The following is a 7,826-nucleotide window of genomic DNA, read 5'->3' as shown; positions in this document are numbered from 1 at the left end:
GTATGGTCGATTCTGACTTTCAATGCTCTTGGTTCTATCCACCATGTCCCATAAGAAACTACTTGGCCCCCTCATTCAGTTGTCACTAAAGCAAATGTTTTGGGTGCACCATCTTCCACTAGCATTTCAAATGTTGCAGCTGAGGGCTCAAGTTCAGGATGGGAGGTTGCTCCTTTAATATGTTCAAATTTTGGATTGGGCTTCTCTGTAAATCATAGTTTGGCATCCACTCCTATTGTGGGTACCTCAAGCGAGGATATGGAATAAAGATAGAATAGAGGTTTCTTTCTATTTCTTTGGGTTATTTTTCCATACTTCAGGCATGTTATTTAAATTGTTAAAAATCTTGATTGAATTCGAGTCCTCAATGCCTGTTGTGTGATGAAAATGTAAAATTTGACAAATTTTGAATTTTGATGGTACTAGTTTTGTTCATCAATATATTAAGATTGTAAATATCGATGTTAGTCACTTAAGTACATATTGCAACGATGTTGGATTTTCTTTATGGTTCTTTCCCAATTGAGCTCTTGAACCAGTTATATATATATATATATATATATATATATATATATATATATATATATATATATATATTGTTAGGAATAGGAAATAATGAGAGGACAAGGGAGGAAGGAGATGAATCAATATTTTACAAACTTAAGCCCAGAACTGGATTTATTAACGATCTTATAACTTGCATATGAAAGAAAACTAACTATGTTGAACAATAAACATAACCGTGCAATAACATAACTCATAACACCATCTTTTGTTAACTAGGAAAAGCCCGATGGGGATGGTACCCACAAAATGATCCACTAATCAAAAGCTTTTTGTGAAAGATATTGACCCTATTAGGGGTCTATTACATCTAGGTATAGTGTCTCAATCCTTGCTAGAGGACTTAGGCCTTGCTAGAAGCCTAAACCCTGCTAGGGGTTGTATTATACAAATACAAAATGTATGCAAGATGAGTCCACTACCCAGACATGCAATATACAATGTAGTTCTTCAATAAAAAGAGATAGATACAATAACCTCTTTACACTATTGTTGATATCTTCAATATCTGATATTTCCTTTGTTTCACATCAAAAAATTTGCATTCCTCTAGTCATACATCAAAAAATGCATCACATAGCATTACATCAATTTTGCATTACATTACTTCTCTCCTTTATACCTTGCTAATTTACAATTATCTGCCTAGTCAACCTTCATGCCTTTATACACTTTACAAAACATTAAATTAACTTTTAATCACTTAGGGTTAACATCTAGTATGTTTAATTAGTTAGGTAATTTATTTCATTAACAAAATAATTCCTTAACCCAAAATACCCATTTCTCTTTCTTTCTCTATTCTGCCTATATATTGTTGTAACTTGTAAATTGACCATAACTTTGTATGTATAGTCTATACAATCCTGCACTCTCGCATATGTCATAGTTATAGTGTTAGGTATTCACATGTGTCCATGATAATCATGTGAAGTTTTTGAATCAAAACTTTATTTGTTATGCTAGATAAGCTAAGTGACACTTATACAATTTTCTAAGTACAACTATCATAACTTAATCTTCATGATCTACCCTCTTCACACAAATTATATGTTTCCATAAATGACAACATTAAATATTTTAACATAGCTAAATTTCCAACAATCTTCCCCTTTGGCATTGATGGCAACATATGGGAAAATTGGCTAAGTCTCAAAAATATAATTTTTAAAAATTGGCCTTTTCCAAGATTGTGGATCATTACATTTGAACCATCTTTCCTTATATCTCCTAATTACATTATAAATCCCCCTTTGACTATGATACTTAACTTCTATATTTACTTTCTCTTTTACATATATATCTATACAATTTTCCTTACTCTTCTCCCCCTTTGACATAAAAATGAAAAAGGTGTCAAAACTTATATACAAGTCAAAATTTGTGTTGCATTACTTTCATGGCTACTGCTAGCTAGTGATCTGTAAGGGCAATCATCAAAGTTCTACTTCAACATGGTTAACTCCATATCCCATTTATCCTTCACTACATTTGCAACATTTAGAATTGCACACAAAGCATAGAATGCTATCTCTACCACCTCTAGGTCTGTGTTCACAAACTTGTCATAAGATACCTTTACTAACAAGCATTCATCTAATTATCTCTATAAAAGGTCAATCATTAATGCAAGGTGTTCCCTTCATAATGAAAATCTCTTCAGCTTCATTTTCTTTTGTAGCTCTAACAGTCTAATATCATCATTCACTTTGTTGACTTTGTTTTCAAGATATGCAATCTTGACTGAGGGATCTTGCATATTATTCATCATTGCATCCAATTCTCTGATTTTGTTGTTCAACTCATTTGAGATATCCTTTATTTTTGTGTGTGCACCAACACACTTCCCATAGACTATCTTACCTTGTGTCATATAATGTCTTAGTTCCTTAATCTTTTCATCAAGGTTCGTTAGATCATTCTTGATGTTTTCATAGATTTTTCTGAATATATTTGTATCATGTAGAGTTTGTGCCTTGACTATTGCTATATTAGATAAATGTGTAAAATTGACATCAAAAGATTGAAAAACAACTTTTTCTCTATCCTCTAGGTCTGGTCCACTCATCTTCACTAATATAGTGTTCTACAATCTATCTATTACCTCCATCACCGTGTTCTGCAGACTCTTAACTTTTCTGTTCTTCTCAATTATACCACTGATTGATGAGATTAGTTCAGTCTTCTCATCGTCATCAAATCATGTTAAGGCTGCTAGTACAAGGGGAGTCCTAAAAGAAGTAGGTACACTTTCCTTCTTTTCTTCCTCCTCCTTTTTCTTCCTCTCCTCGTCTTCCAATCTCTTTGCTTCTACTGTCTTTCTATCTTCTTCTTTGTTTTTCTGTTCTTCTTCCTTCTTCTTTAGTTCCTCTTTTTTTTTTCTTCCTTTCTCCTTTTGTCTTCCTCTTCCAACTTTTTCTTCCTCTCTTTTTCTAAATTATTTTCTTTTTCTTTCTCTTCTTCTTTCTTTCTTTCTTTCTTTCTTTCTTCCTCCTCTCTCTTTTTCTTCCCCTTATCTTCATCTCCATCCTTTAAGCTAGTGTATTTGACCAAATTATCAATAATTGATGGTCCATAATCCTTAAAATGATCTTCTTCCACATCAAGACTATTTTTTTATTGTCCACATGCATGGTATTAGTACCAATGGTTACTTGTGGAGTTTTCTCTATCATGTTGTATCTTTTCCAATCTCTATCACAATAATTGTTGTAGATATTGCAAATATCTCTGGTAATACTGCTGATACTAATATAGGCTTTGTGATGGTGTCTTTTCTATTGCCATAGGTATTGCTCCCCCTAAATTCTTGCTTGTACAATGTTGGGTGTGGAGGTCATATACTCAAGCATTGCTTGTTCAATTTTATTATTCACCTCTTCATAGTTTCCACCCATTAGTAGAATTTCTCTTCTTGTATTCCTTAGCAAGGGCTTAATACCCTTCATTATTCCCTCAAGTTCATCATTGTTATTTACCTCACATAGCTTTCTAATCTGATTTTCTCTAATCCCCTTATCCTTATCCACTACTCCCCTCTTTCTATTTATTAACCTCTCATACAAATCCTTTGGTATATCCTAAAAACTTTTATTTGCCAAAATAATGTGTCTAACAATTGCATTTTCTAATTGTAACCTATCTATATTATTGTACAAATCATACATTTTGTTCAACTATGCAAAATTGTTGATGTCAATAATTTGAACATTCAAAGTTTCAAACTTTGGCTTCTAAGGTTTCCTACCAAATGGTTTATTTACTTCTTCCACTACCTTCTTTACTTTTTTTACCTCAGTTTCTTCTTTTTTTAATCCTTTTCTTTGTGGGGGAATCAATTTGCTCCTATTTAACCTCACATACCTCCTAGTGCTAGGCTAGGTAACTATTTGTACCTTTGTAATGTTGACTTCCTCTTTCTCTTTATCCTTCTATACAGGTGGTACATTTGCAGGTTATACTTGAGATACTGTTGCATAGGGTACAATGGTTGATGGTCCTTCTATAGTAACACCTTGGGATGTTCCAACTTCAACTTCTAATGGTTTTTGCATTAACACTTCAGTTTGTCTGTTTGCTCTCATTTACATAGCAATACTCATTGCTTCCTTATACACTTGTCTTGTCATTCCAAACTCTTTTAGAATTGCATCTATTTTCTTTTCCACTTTCTTCTTAATATCTTTGTTGTGAATTTTATTGTGAACTTCCTTCATTTTTTCTTCATAGTGCCCCACCTAGGACACTCTTTATCTCTGTTAGACTCTAGAGTAATCTTTTCATATCCTTCAATCAATTTTTCAGTCATCTTATATCCCATAAGATCAATAAACTTGACTCTAGTTTCAATTGCTTCCATACATGTAACATTTGTCTCTACCATAAAGAAAATGTCATCTTTGTATTTCTCAAACAAAGATGGTGGGATTTTGAATCTATGTTTCATGGCTGACTGAAAACTTTTCATCATTCTTGTTATGTCATCAATCATTTTGTCTTCAGATTGCCTTCTCTAATAGTGTGTTACCATACTCATTGTGTACTTGTCATTGTCCAATTCATGGCTAGGCATACCTGGGAAACTTCTGATTAGTTGGAAAAATAAATGTGTCAATAGTGATTCAAATATAAGCATTGCATTCTTTGTCTTTTTTACTTTTTCAATGTTGTCCAACAATTGTTGCCTTCTAATCTCACACATATTGACCTTCTCTCTGATATTGACCATCTCTCTCTTATCAATAATTAGGTATGTTGCAAGGATGAATCTAACAGCCACCGAGTTTAATCTAGAACTATAATTCATCTTATAACCAATAATCTTGTTGATAAGTCTCACATCAGTTTTAGTTATCAGGTCAAGTCTCATGTTTCTATCATCAGATTTTGTCTTAAGGTTAATCTCAACTAATTTCTTTACATTCTTCTCATTGACTGGATTGTAACCTTCATTAATAAGGCTAGTAATTTTGTGAATAATTTCATTGTCAATCATGACTGGAATATCTCCTATCCAAAACATGTCCTCATGAATTCTGCTCAAGATAATCTTGATCCACTCATAGTTATTGAAGTCCATATAAAAATGTGCTTAACTAGTTTCAGACAACTCAAATGTTCAAACCCTTTTTTCAAAGACAAATCACTATTGCAAACTATGTCTAGGTCCTTGTGAATACCACTATCTCAAATACTTTCAAACTGGTAGTGGATATAGGCTCTAATGTCTTCAACATGTAAAATATTGCATGAAACTTGTGAAAATGCTCCTAGGGGATAATCCTCCAAAGAAACATATGGGTGACTCTTAAACTTATCTCTAGGTCTTTCACTCACATCACAAACTATAGGATTTTCCATTTTTAAGATTAATGCTTCAAATAACAACTGCACACATGATAAATACATCATTTGTGCATAACTAGGGTTTCCTTCTACTTGCACTAGAAAATTCTTTCAAATTTTCTTCACACACACTTCAAAGCTCTTCATTAACTCTTTCAAAATCAAATGGTACTCAAAAACTCAATTTTAACCCTTAAATTATTTTCAATTCATCACTGCATTAATTATGTAAGTACACGATTAACAAAAAGTTGTCTCTAATTACCAGGTAACTTTATTTCCTTTGTGCACTCAGATATGATTTCCAAATCATCTATGCACTTAACCATGGATTCAACTTATTGTGATCTACCTCATATTGACATCACATACCTTAACTCACTCTCTGTTACCATTTCTACCTTTTTGATGCTTGATCTCTTATAAAAAGTACTTAATTCAAATAAGATGAATAAAATACAATTGTTGACTTCAATCTGCTTCTAAATGCTTCATTTGAGTGTTCCTCACTACATGTGAATTAGATAGATCTTTAGATTTGACAAATACCTCTTTGATTTCTTCTACATGTTCTTTTATGTTATTTTTATGGCTATCACTACTGCTGTCAGTCCTTCTAGCATTCCTGCTTATACTCATTTTGAAGTTTGGATTCCTTGCATTGTGTCTCCTATCCATTCTACAAAATCTCACTATATGACCAAAGTTGTTACACAATTGGCATACTGGTGCATTGTTTCCAAATCTAGGTACTAGATGGTTTATAGGTGCTCTACAATTTCTAGCATTATGTCCAAAGTTGTTGCATTTGTAACATACAATATTTCTTCTCATTTCATTGTTTCCTTCTCCAGATCTTCTTCCTACAAGGTTATTTCCTCTAAATGTTTTACTATTGATACTATTACCAAAATTAGGTTTCTTACAATTAATTGCTCTATGACCAAATCCGTGACAATTATAACAATAAAAATCAGTAACTGGCTTAAATAATTTACTTGTGTAGTCTCTTTTCATATGACCAATCTCATTACATGCATAACATCTACCTTTGAATTCATATCTCACTTCTTTAGGTGATTCAACTTGCTCATATTTCTTAGGTTAATCAAATTGTTTGAGTTGCTTGACTTGCTCAAGTTCTTTTGGTGCATTATTAGATTGATTAATTGACTCAATCTTATTAAGATATTCTTCATTTTGCACAGGCTGTTGAATTTTAGAATTAGGTTCCTTTCTAGCTTCATATTTCTTCGCTAACTTTTCTCCAATGAAATATCCATGACCAGTCTTCTCATAAGAGGGTCTCTAGAAAGACATTTACTCATCAATCTTCTCACTACTAGAATATAGCTTCTCAAGTTGTTGCTTAGACTGGGTTAAGTATCATTTCACAATAATATTGTACTTCTCAATTTTTGCATACTACAACTTAGTAGATTCAAGTTTAGATGTAACTTTTGTAAGGTTAGTCAAACTTTCATTTTCAAATCTGAGATCTAATTCAACTTTGTTATCATCTTTCTTCAAGCTCAATTTTAGATCAATAATCTTTAGTTCATGCTTCAAGATCTCATTTTTTTTCTTTAATCTACGGACTTCATCACTTTCCTTGATTTGATATTTAGGATCTTTCTTGGATTTGAGATAGTCAATCTTATCTTTCAGCTTTCCAATGTAGTCCTTTGCATCCTCATATCTTACTTTCAAAGCATCTCTTTCTTTAGTAAGAATGCCAATATGCTCAAGAGATTCTTTTATAATAGTTCCATATCCATATGGATCTTACTCAAGCTGTTAAGCCTCTTTTGAGTAACTTTGCTCTAATACCAATTGTTAGAAATAGGGAATATTGAGGGGGAGGGGGGGGGGTGTGCATGGATCAATATTTTATAAACCTTAGCCCAAAATTGGATATTATTAATAATCTTATAATTTGTATATGAAAGAAAACTAGCTATGTTGAATAGTAAACATAACCATGCAATAAGAGAACTCATAACACCACTTTTTTTTAACTGGGGAAACTTGGCCAAGGGAAAACCTTAGTGGGGATGGCACCCACAAAATGATCTGCTAATCAAAAGTGTCTTGTGAAAGATATTGACCTTTTTAGGAGTCTATTACATCTGTATAGTGTCTTGGTCCTTGTTAGAGGACTTAGGCCTTGTTAGAAGCCTCAAACATGTTAGGAGTTGTAATATATAAATACAAAATGTATGCAAGATGAACCCACTTCCCAAACATTCAATATACAATGTAGTTCTTCAAGACAAAGAGATAAATACAAAAACCTCTTTACACTACTATTGATATCTTCAATATCTAATAATGTCTTTGTTGCTCATCACAAAATTTGCATCCCTCTGATCATACATCAGAATTTGCATCACATAGCATTTCATCAATTTCACATT

The sequence above is a fragment of the Cupressus sempervirens genome, chromosome 11 (genome assembly GCF_028749045.1).
Source record: "Cupressus sempervirens isolate cs-2001-9-10 chromosome 11, ASM2874904v1, whole genome shotgun sequence".
NCBI lineage: Eukaryota > Viridiplantae > Streptophyta > Pinopsida > Cupressales > Cupressaceae > Cupressus > Cupressus sempervirens.
Note: the sequence above shows the minus strand (reverse complement) of the source record.